The following is a 16,287-nucleotide window of genomic DNA, read 5'->3' as shown; positions in this document are numbered from 1 at the left end:
CTTAGTACACTGTGTAATGAATTGATCTGTATGAACAATATGCAGGACAAGTTTTTCACTGTACCTCAGTACAAGTGACAATAATAAACCAATACCAATAAAAACCATCAGTTGACCAAAATGTAAAAAAAACACAAAATAGAGGTTCATAAAACAAAATGTATGTATTGCATACAAATTTCAATTGTCATCCTTGTGCATTCCCCTTGCTTGGTTCTGTCTGTCTTTATCTGTCCAACTGCAGATACCCCATGATTCAATGGCTGCTGCATGACTGGGGCAAGTGAAAAACTCAGTGGAGAAGACTGCACATGGGCTGCAACTACTTAACTAGAATAGAGCAAGTGAAACTGGAGATCCTGCAAAGAGTGACTCATATGTTTGTCTTTCCACCATCTATAATACATGTCAAGAGGTGAGATGTGACATTTGCCTCCTACCTTGATGAATGCAACTCCAACAAGGTTGACACCATCCAGGATGAAACAGCCCACACGGCTGGCACCCAATCTGCCAACCTAAATATTCACTCCCTCCACCACCAACACCCATTGGCTGCAATCTGAATAAGTTGAAGCTTCTTCTGAAGCAGCTACAAACCTGTGACTTTACCTTCTGAAAGGACAAAGGCAGCATGCATCAGGACGTTGCCTTCTAGATCATATATCATCCTGTTAGCTATTTCTACACTTCTCCCATGTCACCGGGTCAAGATTCTAGAACTGCCTAACTAACACCATTGTTGGAATCCCTTTGCATCAACCGTGACAATTTAAAAGGTGGCTCACTATCACTTTCTCAAGGGCAATTAGGGAGGAGCATTAAATGTTGGGCTTGCCAATCACATCCTATGAATGAAAATAAAGCAGCATGAGTCTCACTGGTCATCAGGCAACAACAGTGACAATAGCAGAGCGGCAGAAGTTGCAGAACAAGTGCTATCATCCAGAGAAATTAGAGCTGGTTGGTGCTCTTCTTGCATCACTACTGCTCCTCAGGGATGTGCCTTTTCAATGCTGGTCTTGACTGCAATGATAGAATGCTGAACTACTATTACAAACTGAAAGCTTCATTCCACAACGTCCTCCACAGCTATGGTTGCTGCAGTATGAGCTTATATAATAGAAAGGTGAATTGCATGAGGCCAAACAAACCTTACATGGCAAAACCTCAATTTGCATGGCATCAAATTGACTTTATCTGGCAGAATTTTGAACCTGCAGTACCCTATACAGACACTATTTAGTTTCTGTATGTGAATCAATTGAGGCTGAAACACTGGCCACCTAACTAGGTACCACTTGGAGTTGTTTTCACACATGTTGTAATGGAGTTGCCTACACTTCAAGCAGGAAAAAGAAGCTACAATTTCTATGCAAAGCCCTGTGTAAAGTTGGATCTCCGAGCTCTTTCTACATTGCACCTAGGTATTCAAGCATGCCTGTCTATGCACCAAGCATTTTACTGTACAGACCCAGCAGCATTTTTGCAGCCTGCCCCATCAAAGCATTCCTGTCTGTATTCTGCAGTAGATCTTATATACAATCTCAGGGAGCAAGGTTCTGTCCTAATTTTGCTCTTTACCTTTGCTGCAGATAATTAATGTCTGGTATGTCAAGGTATAGATCCTATCTCTAAACTATGCTCTTAATTACGTACAATGTCAGAATCTGAGCTGGCAGCTGCTAGTATGAAATTGAGTGACTGTATTTCTTCATCATAACTGTCCATTTGTTCTTCCAGCTGCTGTACTTGCATCACTCCATACTTGAGTTGCAGTTTTTGGGTAAGAAAAGCAGCAAGTGCTGTAAATACACAGATCAGATAACATCGATGAGGAGAAAAACACAGATCAGATAACATCGATGAGGAGAAAAACAGTTAATTTTTAAGACTGATAATGTTTCATCAGTTCTGCCTGACCTACTGCGTATTTCTAGCATTTTCTGTTTTAATTTCAAATTGCCAACAGCTGCAATATTTTGCTTTTGCAGTTCTCGGGAACCCAAACAAAGAAAATCTGTGTGCTAATGGGGAGATGATGAGGGATGTTGGAGAAAGTAAGAGGTGTATGCCTAAACCATTTCTGCGGCTTCAAAGTCAAAATAGAATGTAGAATATGGTTTAAATAAGGATTTTTAGGGATGAGGGAACTTTCATATTTGATGGCATGTGTCTCACCACTAGCCAACAATTGCTGCTTCACTGAGGACAAGCACTATTTTTCTCATGGGCTGAGGATGTGACATTGTCTGCTCCTCACTGGTTATTCATTGCTTCCCGTGTTGTACATCTCTTTGTCCTGCAAGAAAGAGGGATGTATGCCCTTGATTGTGGTGCAATGTGCTTGAGCAGTGTGGCTGTCACAGAAGAACTGGCAGGGTGTGCAAACTGTGAGGTCAGGTGAACCAATGAATGTCAGAATGAAATGCTTCAGGCTGTGTTTAAACAGTGTAGGCTAGCTTTAAGTAGTGCTAACTACTCATGCAATTGGTCTCTGGAGAGATGTGCAACTGCTGAACAGTGTGGTAAGCACTAGTTACATGCTGGAAACATGGTAATTAATGTACCGCAAACACTATTGTGTTGGACCATTTTCAGGGATGTCAAATGCAGCCCGATTGTCTTTTTTTTAATTCTCTCTTTAGTGGGAATCCATTACATTGCCTACCACTTAGTTTCAGCAGACTGATCCATGGTTCTCTGGATAATTTCAATCTCCTCAAATATAGGCATCATCAGAGTAATCTATCAGTAATATAACAGTGCCTCTGCTAGTTCTTCTTTAGATTCTTTTAAACTGTACAGAAGCAATACATCCAAAACAGAGGGTTTGTCATATTTGGGCTTAATTGGTTATTCATTTGTCTCTTATTGATTTTAAATATATCAATTCTTCTCTGATCTTCTAACATCTGAAATGTTTCCCTTGTAAATACTGAAACAAAATAGTTATTTGATATTTCTTCCATTTTGCTCTATCTCGCCATACATTTCACTAAACCATAAATTAATTAAGAAGTACCACAGCAGTATTATAAATTATACCCTGGATTACACTCACTTTTGTAATTGATGCCAATGCATACAACTGAAAATAAGTAATGTATGCATTTGAAGCCATCAGTTGTAGGGAGGATTGCTCGTGTGTCACCATGTGAACACCACACAACCAGCTAAGCAACTGATGGCACATCTTCATAACAAAACCTTGACAGGTCTTACAGTGGTATACTTTTGTACTACTGAACATTATTGATTAAGGTATGGAGAAAAGAATGTACGTATGGAATAGATTTTGTGCTTTCTGCTGCTCTGCAATTGTAGAACAATATATAATGTATTGGTATTGGTTAATTATTGTCACTTGTACAGAGGTACCGTGAAAACTTGTCTTGCATACCGTTCGTACAGATCAATTCATTACACAGTGTATTGATGTAATACAGGGTAAAAACAGCAAAAGAATACAGAGTAAAGTGTCATAGCTACATGGAAATGCATTGCAGGTAGAGAATAAGGTGCAGTGTCAAACAAGGTAGATTGTGAGGTCAAGAATCCACCTCATCGTATACATAAAAATTCTGTTTGTTTAAAACCTTTTTTTTACCATGGGTAAACACTCCAATCTTTAAGTCAGTTAGTGCCATTACCAAAGAAAAACACAGGACACGGTGGAAATGTAACATCAAAACTAATCCAAAAGCCATCCAGAAACAATGCACTTCAATTCTCCATTCCTAAACTATAGACTGATTTTATAGCTTCCCACAATTTTGATGTGAGACAATGGGGAAGGAATCTGATTTGGGGCTGTCGGTACAGAAAAGCATCAAACTTCTGCTGCATACTTCATTCAGTATAAAGATGCTTAGCTCATGAAGTGCATTGCTGCCTTATTCTCTTTTGGTGCATGTTAAGCAAAAAAAAACACCAGGGTTCAGTGTTTCCTTTTGGCACATGTTTAAAAAACCTGCAGTGTTTAGTGCTTTGACCACAGCTATTCACAATATATATTAATGATTTAGACAATAGAATGAAATGTAATAGCTCCAGGTTTGTAGACAACACAAAGCTGGGTGAGAATATGAGCTGATGGGAGCATGCAGTGAGGTTCCAATGTGATTTGGATAGGTTGAGTGAGGAGGCAAATGCATGGCAGCTGCTGTATTATATGGATTAATGTGAGGTTATCCATCTTGGTGGCAAAAACAAGGCGGCAAATTATTGAATGAATGGTGCCTGATTAGGAAAGCGGGAGGTGAAACAAGACTTGGAGTTTTTTGAACATCAGTCGATGAAGGTAAACATGCAGGTGCAGTAGGGAGTTATGAAGGCAAATGCCTTGTTAGCCTTCACAGCAAGAGGATTTGAGTACAGGAGTAGGAATGTATTACTGCAATTGTACAGGGCCTTGGTGAGACTACACCTTGAGTACTGTCTACAGTCTTGGTCTCCTTCTATGTGAAAGGATGTTATGGCCATGGAGGGAGGGGCAGCAAAGGTTCACTAAACTAATTCCTGGGATAGTACAGCTGATGTATGAAGAGAGATTGGGATGAGTTGAGTTGCATTTGGTGGAGTTTAGAAGAATGAAAGGGGAAGTCATTTAAACTTATAAAATCCCAATGGGACTGCACAGACTAGCTGCAGGAAGGACATTCTGAATGATGGGGATGTCCATACAGGATAGGACTGAGATAGGAGAAATTTCTTCACCTAAAGAGAGGTGAGGTTATAGAACTTTCTACCATAGAAGGCACTTCAGGCTAAATCATTAAATATGTTCAAGAAGGAGTTAGATATAGTTCTGAAGGCTAAAGAGAGCACAGGTTTGGGTAGAAAGCAGGAATAGGGTATGGATTTGAATGATCAGCAAGATTGTATTGAAAGGCACGAAGGGCCAAACAGCCTAATCCTATTCCTATTTGTCATGTTTCGATGCACAGCTCACAATTTCCTAATATGCTATGAGGAATTTCATGCATGGCGTGGATTTAGAAAATTTGAACATTTTCATATTACAAAATCTACCCCTCAAAACATGAAGAAACTCAATGAGATACTGGTTGCAATTAATCAACAGTATTGTTGCAAATTTTTGAGATAAAGGAGCAAAATGTTCATAGTTTTCTCCTGACTTCTGGTCATAGTTCAGCAGGAATCTTGGAGAGAGAGAGAAATGGATTATATTTGTTACTTAATCAAATCTATTATTGAATTTGACTAAAGAGAAAAAAGTGATAAAGTAAATAACTGAAATAGATTTTTAAAGGAGACTTCTAAGGTTGTTAAGTGACAGGTAATATTATAAATATTGCAACGCAAGGCCTTTAAGTTCCAATATTGGTATTTCCATACAATAAATTGTGGCAAATAATTTATTGCGTAACAATGATAAGGAAACCCTGTGTATGCTTTGGTTGTAGAGGACTGTTGGGAAAAATGGAATACAGAACCTGGACAAAAATATTCAAGTGTATTACAATTCTGCCATACCAAATATGAGTATGTCCTATTACTTCACTATAAAACAAATTGAAGTCTTCCCCACATAGATCTAAATCATCAAAGATGACTATACCTGTTATAGTGCAACTGTTGCTACAAATAGCTTTGCAAATGGTATGTCAATTGAACTTTTTTTTAATGATTATGTACAAATACTGAATTGAAAGAATAATTGGCAAGGATGAATGACTGGATTGATAAGACAGCTGAGGATTTGTCATTGAAGCTTAACGCTGTGTTAGTGTATTAATGAGTTAGCATCTGAATTTGGCATGCACTATTTAAAAAAGACTTTGATGTAGGTTCTAATTATGCATAGAATAACACAACAGGGAGTGATCCAGCCACCACTCTAATTAGTGAAATTACTGTTATACAGAATAGATACAGTTGGGACAAGGAGAGATGGTCCCATAAGTGATGTTCCAAAAACTAATCTTCATCAGTATTTAATTTTTGGAAAGTCACATATTCATTACTTAATCTGCAAAATTTGACATCTGAGAAAATGGACTCCATTTTACACCATAGTTTATAAACCCCCAAAAGTGCCTATAGTCAGGAATCTATTCAATATTTTAAATGTTGATATAGCAAAGATTTTGAGGAGATATTGCATTTTAATCTTTATTTTCAATGTTTTCCATAAGAACAAATGGAATCAGCATTTAAAGCTAAAGATCACGTGTATCCTCAAATTGAATTTTAAGCAGAAATTCTCTAAGCTACTTGCAGTGCCTTACAATCCAATTGTTCACACCAGCCCCAACATCAATGTCCACTTCACTTCCAAAATAAAATCCTCTCTGCTTCTGGTTGGTATGGGTTGCACTCATGTCTCTTATATTTTGGAATGATCTTAAACAAAAAAGGACCATGTCAGGCACAAAACAGCCAAGCAAAAAGAGAGCAATCTACAAATGTACATGGTTATTTTCTAATGATTTATTATATTTGATTATTAGGTTATGGAACATGGATACATTCCACTGTAATTATTGCAGTTTTATGAAGACAGAGTATTACTTAGGTAAAAGCAATAAAAGCATGAAAAGCACAAAAATCATACAAATAAAAGGGCTGCAAGAATGGCAGATTTAAAATTATATCAGTGAAATACTATCACAGGGATACCTGTATGTCTCATTCCTCTAAACTGCCAACTAAATTACAGGGCTAGATCTTACTGGTCCGATCACCCTACCTGGAATGACCACCTGCAGTACCCCCATACTCATACTATCTTCTACAAATCTGCTTCCAAAACACCCTGGTAGCCTTTGACAACCAGCAAACCCTGCTCCAACTTTGCCTGCTGTCAAGCTGCAAGTGATTTTTAATAATGTTTAAATGTGTCAAACACTCAGAAACATTTAAAAGCTATTGAGAGAAAAATAATTGTGTAAAATTAAAATCTTTTTTAAAAATTAAAAAATAAAGTTAAGTAAAAACATCTAAAACACTTAAACAATTAAACACACTAAAGTGAAGTAAAATAATGTTAAAAATGTTGCAATATGGAAAAGCACGAAGTCCTTTACAAATATTTGGCCTGTTCAGTAACACAGGCACAATATAGGGTGTCATGCACAATAGAATAATGCAGCATTGGGCCTTCAAACACACCTGCACAACACCATATCAATGTACTCACACCATCAACATTCAATTTCATTGCAATCATTTTCATTTAGCACTTACAGTCATCTATCTGGACTATAATCAAGTTTAGCAATTTTAGACTGTAACTACTGCACCAATTTTAGATTAGAACCTTTGCACTAATTTGACTTTGTAAGTTTTCTGCTGTTTAGATTTACATTTTATCTGGCCCCATTGTTTGTTTATTTCTTGTTATATCTTATGTTTAACACTATTATCCCATTTGTCATTTAATCACACCTGCCTACCACCATATCCAAGAGGATCCTCTTATCCTTTCCCATTTTTACTACTTCTACACGAGCTGAAAATCTTTAAAACAAATTAAACACCTTCTAGTAAGAGTTTGGTTGAAAGATCATCCCCCTGAAGTATTAACTTTGTTTCTCAGTCCATAGGTGCTTTTTGCTCCATTGAGTATTATCAGTTTCACCTTTCATTTAAGAACTTCAGCAAGTGGAGTGATTTCCTTCTGTGTCAATAAAATCTCAATCTTTGAACAACCACAGATGGAATATCAAACTGCTAGAGCACTACCTTTCATGACAAACAAGAATGGAGATATTCATAACCACTTATCCTCTGAATAAGTTCAATATCTGATACCTAACCATGGGCCAGAAATGCATAAAGAAAATATGCTATATAACAAAATCATTCACAAAAATACCTTAACTTAAAATAATAGTAATTCTTTTAATAAATAATATTCTTTGAAAGAACATGTACATATATTTCACTAAGTGACAACTACTTCACAAGCATAGATGACACAGTTCCCAGCATAGTATACATCTTTCTAAACTGAACATGATATTATCACTCATATCTTTGCCCATCCTGTTTCACATTCAACTACCAGAAGAATAACATGAATTATGAAGCTTTATTTATCATTTTCATTTCACTGATTTATTATGCAGCCTTCATAGTTACAAATGGGTTAACTGTAACACAAATATGATGTGGCTTATTTTATTATACAATTATATACTTTTATAATAAAATATATGTTTTCATGACATGTGAGACTGACTTTCATTTCCCATTTACCATCTTTGTACAAGTTGTGTGGAATACTGTGCCTAAATCCAACATTTTTGAACTTCCCTGTAGTTCTGGGTTCAAAATGATTCATATTTCTGAGCCTGTATGTGAATACTGAAAATCCCTTGAGATTATGTGGTATAAAGGGAGGGAAATTTACTTCAACCCCTGACATTCTGTCTTTCTGGGTTACAAAATGTAAAATGGAGGTTGTAATGGGTTGCTGGTACCCTCTATTCCAATCCCAAAATGCTGCATTTAACTTATAAGAGCCACATTCAATGGGCAAGTTACTATCTGCACAACTACTACACATAAGTTCTATAAAATTTGCATTGAATTTGAACTCTCGTGCCTATTTCAGTAAAGTGAAGCAAGAGCAATAGAATGAAGTCTCAGCAAGGGGAAATCAACTGGTAACTATGAAGGGAAAAAGGGATAGGAACCCAACAGAACAGTGCTCCATCTATTTGGGCTCTGCTTTGAGAGAAATAGGGAGCAGGCAAAGCATGTGAAGCAGAGAAAAATCAACCCTTTGTTTTGCCATTTGCCTCTGGAATTTCGATTCACCATACAAGTTGGCTATCTCTCTAATGTCACAATGTATTCAATGTAAAATGTATTTGAGCAATTTAAAGTAAGCCCTTAAATACATAGTAAGAAGAGTAGGCCATTTAGCTCCTTTAGCCTGTTCTGCCATTCAATGAGACTATGGATGATCTGCAATCCATTTCCATAAACCCACCTTTTCCCCATATACCTCAACATCACTGATTAACAAAAATTGGATTATCTTGACAGAACAAGATTGCTTATAATTCGCAAACATGGTAAAATCAAATTCACAGAGGAAGTATAGAAACAGAAAATTGCATAACAGCACTAGCTTATTAGTGGGATCAGTGTGTTGTCACATAATAACAGCCAAGGTTTTCCATGCTGATTGCAGCAGGTTCTCATGTTAATGCTCATGAGGAATTAATGGAAATTTGGAAATCTTGAGAAGTAGCTTTTCGGCACCTGGCGATGTGGATAAATCAATGAATGGCCATGCCTTAAACTCAAGCTGGAGCTTTTTAGATCCATATTACTTTTTGAAGTTCATTCATTTCATGCTACATTTCATTTTCACCTAAGTTAGTTGTGTAAGCATGCCAGACATTAATGTGTTATGCTAACAGAATGGGTTTCAACCTGAAGAGCTGATTACATATGCCCAGGAGAAATGCTTTTTTGGTAACTATGTGCCAGGGGGTGGGGGGAGGGGTGTACGTTAAGACTACTTGAGTAGTAACTTGCCCATTGTCTGTGAACATTATAGTGCTTCCATTTCTGCAAACTAAACACTTTCTAATTTTACATGTAACTATTTCATGTTATGCCACAACTGTTCACAGTACCAGTAATCTCAAATAGATTCACCAGATTGCTAATGCCAGTAATGAAAAGTTAATCAAATTTCAGTCCATAAGCTCAACATAAATGTCAGTCTCTAACTCAGAATTTGATTCCCAATCAAGTTTAAGACAAAGCATTCATAGCAAGCACTATGGCTTGCTGCTTATTAGTCCCATGCCCTCCAGCGATCCTCTATATTAAATGAAAATTAATACAAACAAAGCCCCAGGCAAGTTATTCTTAGAAGCAGTTAAAAATCAATCGCATTTAGTTTTTATCTTACAAAACATCACAAACAAAAACATAAAAGAATAAATTCATCCTTAGTACAGCAAGCTAAACATTTGAAATGTGGCACATACTTATTGAACACTGTTTCTGAAATTTTTATCTATTGACTTCAACGAAACTGGATTTTAGAAGCAGAGTATAATATACATGCAGCATTACTGTTAGCATTCAGAACATGACCAACGAATGCATATTGAAGTCGATGAAACTGAATTTCAGAGTGGATTGCAGTGCATACACACTGCAGTATCACACATTTAGTTCATTTGACAACAGATAAATTTCTAATCCTTTAGTTCTTTATTTTTTGCAATACATTCTAAATTATTACAGCAGTTGCCATTTATACTTTTCTCCCGAGTAAAGCTGGTTTAAATACAGCACCAAGTTGAGAGAGGAGTTTATTACTGTATTAACTTGGAGAAGGCCATGACCAAGAGACCTTGCTATTGTTCAGTATAGTTAAGTATATTTTGGTTACCCTGAATGCAATTGAAAAGAATATATGTTAGAGAAAGAGAACTGAAATTAATTTAAACTTATATATTTTTAGCTGTTCAATATAAACTCAAACCTTAAACACACGAATGGTAAAGGTGAAAACTGCACTCCCTTGTTACATATGGATCCATTACAGAGCTCTTAATGAGAATTAGATTGTTTTAGTTTTGCAATCTGCATCACACAACAAAAATATCGAACTATGACACACTGGGGGCAACATCCTGGCAATCCGTATACATACCAAATCTCCCATGACCTTGCTCAAGATAAACTGGATGACCTTGATTTATACTAACAAATCTTATATGAAATGTAAATCATAAATGGAGTGACCTAGAAGTTCTTCAGTGATTGGAAGACAGTGTACAGCAGACAGATCAATTACTTTTTTTATTGAGGGCTCACCAACTGAAAGCCCTGCATACAAAGTCCAAGACATCATGTGCAATAGGCAGGGGTTTAATTAAGTAACACCCTCATTTTTGTTGTTCATTCTGCCATTGTGGGTCTACCTGAAGCCTGTTACCAATAGTAGACTCCCTCGTCTGGGATCTGTTCATGCCAGTTCCCTTTAACTTACATCAAAGCAAGCCTTACACGTCTCTGAACGATTGGCAGCGTTCATGAGTTATGTACGCATATATAAAAATCATGTCTAAAAGCTACTGCTCACCTCTACACATTAGCACGTTGGATGCGTAAAGGACCCGAGAGGAAAATCACAAAGCACTTGATAATTTCCCTCTCAATTAGTTTTCCCAGGAAATTTATTCTCATTGCACATATAACAATTATATCTCAAAGCATATAAAATAGAATTTCTTGGTCAATCTCTTCTTCTGCAAAGGTGAATGGATGTCTCTTTAAGGTTACCACATCTTATTCCAGTTAAGTGAACTCATGAGTTCATTAAAATGTCAACTGAAAACTGCAGACTTTCTGACTCTAATATTTTCTTGAATGTATTTTCATGCACTCGAGAACAGTGTAGCGATTTATGTTTTGATGTAAGTAAAGGATAAAATTTTGCAGCATGAGATATGAGAAGTACAGAAATGAAAAAAATAGTGAAGAATTATTTACATTAGAAGAGAAACAAATTCACGGGAGACATAAATTTAAGCAATTAAAAGAAGAATTAGAGGGGAGCTGGAGTTACAGCAGGTCTGGAACTATTGACTAAAAGAGTGGTCGGAGCAGAAACCTTCATCCCATTTAAAAAGTATTTAGATACATATATGAAGTACTGTAACCTACAAAATAACAACCAAGAGCTGTTGGATTATTCCGGATTGCTATTTCTCAGCCGGTATGGACGTGATGGACCGAACAGAAGTCTTATTTTCCAGAAATGTCTGTGTGCTAAAAATATGAAGCATGGCTCAAGTGCACAATTTAATTGCTTCTGCAGCACATATACTAAAGTTGGAGCAATACAGAGAAGATTAGCATGGCCCCTGCGCAAGGATGATATGTAAGTTCATGAAGTGTTGCATTTTTTCTTGGAGTTGTAGAAAACTTTGGTGAGGCCACATTTGGAGAATTCTGTGCAGTTCTGGTTTCCACATAATAGGAAGGATGTGGAGGCTCTGGAGAGGGTGCAGAAAAGGTTTGCCAGGATGTTGCCTGAATTAGAGAGTATTAGCTATAAGGAGAGGTTGGACAAACTTTGATGTTTTCTGTGGAGCATCAGAGGCTGAGGGGAGGCATGATAGAGCTTTATAAAATTATGAGAAGCATAAATAGTAGATAGAGTCTTTTTTTCGAGAGAAGAAATGTCAAATACCTGAGGACATAGTTTTAAGGTAAGAGGGGAAAGAGAGGTAACTTTTCAACACAGAGAGCGGTAGATGCTGGGAATGCAGAGGGGTGGAAGCAGACAGAATAGTGGCATTTAAGAGGCATTTAGACAGGCATTAGCACATGCAGGAAATGGAGCAATATAGACCACGTGCAGGCAGACAGGTTGAGCTTAATTTGGCATCATGGTTGGCACAGACAACATGGGCCAAAGGGCCTGTTCCTGTGCTGTACTGATCTATGTTCTATTAATGGTAACATATAGATAAACAACTTTCAAATAATTGCATATTGGTGCTTTTAGGTTACATTTCTACCATTGAAAATACATTTGCCTGAGTTTAGAGCTCAGAAGACAGGCAAGGTGGGGGTGCTGTATTTAAAAGTGTTTCCTCTTTTGGCATCTAAGAATTGACAAAAGATCTTTTTTTGGACAGAGTCATTGGCCAACCACTAAGAGTCAGTTTCAACCATTTTCTTTAAGATGCTAGAGGACAAGTCAAACCTCTTTATTTTGCAAAGAAAGCTAACAAGGAAAGATGTTCTTACTATTGGAAAAATAATTTAAATTGAACTTTCCATGATATGATTAAATCTGCATTATATTTCCCATTTTTCCTTACAACAGAGAAGGAACCTATTCAACCCATTGAGTCTATGCCAGATCCCGGAACAAACTCAACAACCTACTTATTTGTCTGTATTCTATTTTCTGACACATGCTGATTAACTCCTCACTGATTCTTGCTACAGCCACCTGCATTGGAGTAACTTACAGTTGCCAATGAATCTAACAACCAGCATATCTTTTGGATGTGGGAGGAAACTTGAGTCCCTGGGGGAAACCTAAATGTTCACAGCAGCAAAAGCACAAACTCACAGACACAACACCCATGATCAAACCTGGATCTGGGCTTTGAGGCAGTTGCCACTGTGCCAAACCTCCTTTTTAAAGCTGCAAATTAGAATTATTCTGAAAGAGAGTATGTTTTTAGAAGATGCAGTGATTGTTTTATCAATATACAAAAAATCATTAAGGCTTTCCTAATGTCTTCTGGTACTGAAATGCCTAATCAACTTACAGTCTATATAAGAAATTGAAGTAATAAGAAATGGCATTGTCTACTGATATCAGTAACACTCTACCTTTCCTTCTAAAGCATTTCTGCAAACACTAAGGCAGTGCTTACAGCTGCAATCTAAAATACGTTCAATGGCTTTTTTATACACATGAATGTGCATACATACACATCTGCACTTTCTGAACAAAATGGAAAGCAATGAAAATGGTTGATGGAATTCATTTAGAAAGTAATGGTAGTTGGAAAAGAATTATTTTTATTTGTTATAAGGATGGTCTTTCCTAACCAGTTCAAAATTTAGCTAGGCCAAAACAGCCTGGTTCAAAGTTAATATCAAAATCCATATTTCGCAATGCAACCTTTCATTCACAAATGAGTAAAGAAACTCATGTGAAATTGGTGAAATCACCTCAGGCTCCTGTCTCACCACTTCCCGTCTCCTCTTTACTTGCCTTCTCCCCTCTTCACTCTCAGTCCTGATGCAGAGTTTTGACCCAAAATGTCAACAATTGCTTTCTGCCCACAGAGTTCCTCCAGCAGATTTTTGTTGCTGACTATATGCTTATGATTTCAATAGTGACCTCTTAATGCAATCTAACACTGCTTAGAAATAGTAGACAAAAGTTATCTGTGTAGCAAAGGAATTTTTTACATTCATGAACAAAAATACACCAGATTAGCAGTCTCAATGTGACAACAAACAAAGTAGAAATATTGAAAAGGTTACAGTCAGTGAGCAGGAGAGTCCAATAGCATGGAAACATGCTCTTCAGCCCAAAGTATCTATGCTTCAAAGTATCAAAGCATCAAGTACCCAATCTGAAGCTTTAATGCCATGCATTTCAAGTGCTCATCCTATTATAGAAACATTTGCTCAGAGGAAAACAAATCCAGCCTATTCAGTCTCTCCTCATACCTGAAATGCTCCATTCCAAGCAATATCCTGGTGAATCTCCTCTGCACTCTCTCCAGTGCAATCACATACTTCTTATTGTGTGGTGACTGGAATAGCACACAGTTTTCTTGCTGTAGTCTAATGTTTCACACAGTTGTGTCATAACCTCCCTGCTCTTACATTCAATGCCCCACTTTATGAAGACACAAAGGCACTTTATCCAACCATACTGCTGCCTCTAGGGAGCCCTGGACATAAACACCAAGGTTCCTCATTTCCTCAGTACTCCTTAGGGTCCTCGGTCCTACCATTCATTGTATATATCCTAGCCTAATTAATCCTCCCAATATGTCACCTCACATTTTTCAGAATGAAATTGCATCTGCCATTCTTGAACCATCTCATCAACACCATTTGTTGCCACAGACTACTTCCCTCACCAGCAACATCACTGTCAATTTTAAGTCATCTCTGAACTTTCTAATGTAACTCCTACATTTGGATCCAAATTATTAATGGATATAACTAACAATAAGAGTTCCTGCAGTACACATCTGGTCATAGACTTCCATTTGCAAAAAACAAGCTTCAGTCATTATCCTCTGCCTCCTCTCACTAAGCCAATTTTGGATCCAATTTGCTGAATTACCTTGCATCCAATGGGCCCTTATCTTTTGGATGAGGCTCCCATGTGGGACCTTGTCAAAGCCCTTTCTGAAATCTATGTAGTTGAATCATCTGCAATACCCTTATCAACACACTTACTTACCATCTCAAAAAAATTCAATCAAATTCGTCTAACGGGACCTTCTTTTAACAAAACCATACTGACTATTCTTGATTAATACCTGCTTCTCCAAGTGCAGATATATTCTGTCCTTCAGAACTTTTTCCAATAACTTCTCCACCACAATGGTATTTAAAACAATACCATTTGTTTCTGACTTTACAACCATAGACAATGAAACAGTTTCAAAAGTTCATAATGAATGTATGAATGATGCTTTTCAAAAGCATAGGGAGGGAAAATATTAATTGGCAGGAATTTCGACAGGCAGCACCCACTGGAAACAGTGCAAGATCCAGATAATTTTAACTGTCAACCCCTTCTTGAATATGATTGACAGATTGACCATGGATTTGATGGGCAGCCTCTCCACTGAAGGGCAGGGGTACCACCAATGCTACCTTTGTAAGATCCTCCATATCCACTGACCACATAAGGAAACCAATAATGTTAAGGATTCCACATCGATCTCATTAGCTATCTCAGAATCCAAAGAACTGGGGTGGAAACAAGTCATTTTTGATCCAAGGGACTGCTTGAGAAGAAGTATTTAAAGTGAAAATGCAACAAGGTAGGTTGGTTTCAATCACTAATATTTCTGGCTGGCTTTGGAAAAAGATTGTGCAACTGCAATATTAGACTATCTAGCTTCTTCAACTTAGTTGTAGAGATGGCTGGTCTAGGGGGTGAAAACATTAAAGATGATAACCATTCAAACTGATGTCAACTAGAGTAGCATATATAAATACAAGTCTTTTCATCTCGATTTCTCTGCAGTTCTCACACCTTGTCACTGCATATTCCCCACCTCTTTATTGCACACCATTCTATCAAGTGGCTTGCAAGCCTTCCTAAAAGGTTCTAATACTATCCTGTACAGATAAGAATGTAAGGAAGCTAAACATCAAATGCTCTGATGAATGTATCCTTAGTTCATAATTCATTTACTATCTTTCAAACTTCCCTTGCTAAGAACACTTGCTTCTCACAATCAGAATGCAAATTATTTGGATAAGCTCCAACATGAATGCATTCCTCTTTGACAGCTGCTCACTGATACTCTCCCTCCATTTTTTCAGGACAACATACTTCACAACATAAAGTAGCAGAGTAAAGCCAGGGGAAGATTTGCAAATAGCAAATGGAATTAGCAACTATGGTTATTATAATGCAATTCAGAATGAAGAGTACTAGCTGGTTAGGATTCATAACTGCTATTTTACAAAAACACATTTTCTATCTTTTCACATTTGTCTTCAGTTTTCCATTGCTGAATATTACCTTGCAATGTTAAGATGCCATGTAAATAA

At 37.1% G+C, this 16,287-nt stretch overlaps 1 protein-coding gene and 1 non-coding gene across 14 annotated transcripts in view; one reads left to right on the top strand and one right to left on the bottom strand.

Moving 5' to 3' along the window:
• nlgn1 (neuroligin 1) overlaps positions 1-16,287 on the bottom strand; it is a 413,916-nt gene that overhangs the window by 287,813 nt on the left and 109,816 nt on the right. The gene's annotated exons all lie outside the window — the stretch shown is intronic.
• Positions 11,813-11,915, top strand: LOC127572152 (U6 spliceosomal RNA). Its single transcript, XR_007956583.1, has one exon. It is a non-coding gene; the product is annotated as a U6 spliceosomal RNA (small nuclear RNA).

Source organism: Pristis pectinata, chromosome 6, assembly GCF_009764475.1.
Source record: "Pristis pectinata isolate sPriPec2 chromosome 6, sPriPec2.1.pri, whole genome shotgun sequence".
In the NCBI taxonomy this organism is placed as follows: domain Eukaryota; kingdom Metazoa; phylum Chordata; class Chondrichthyes; order Rhinopristiformes; family Pristidae; genus Pristis; species Pristis pectinata.
The sequence above is the reverse complement of the archived record's forward strand: the minus strand, read 5'-3'. Positions and strand labels throughout refer to the sequence as shown.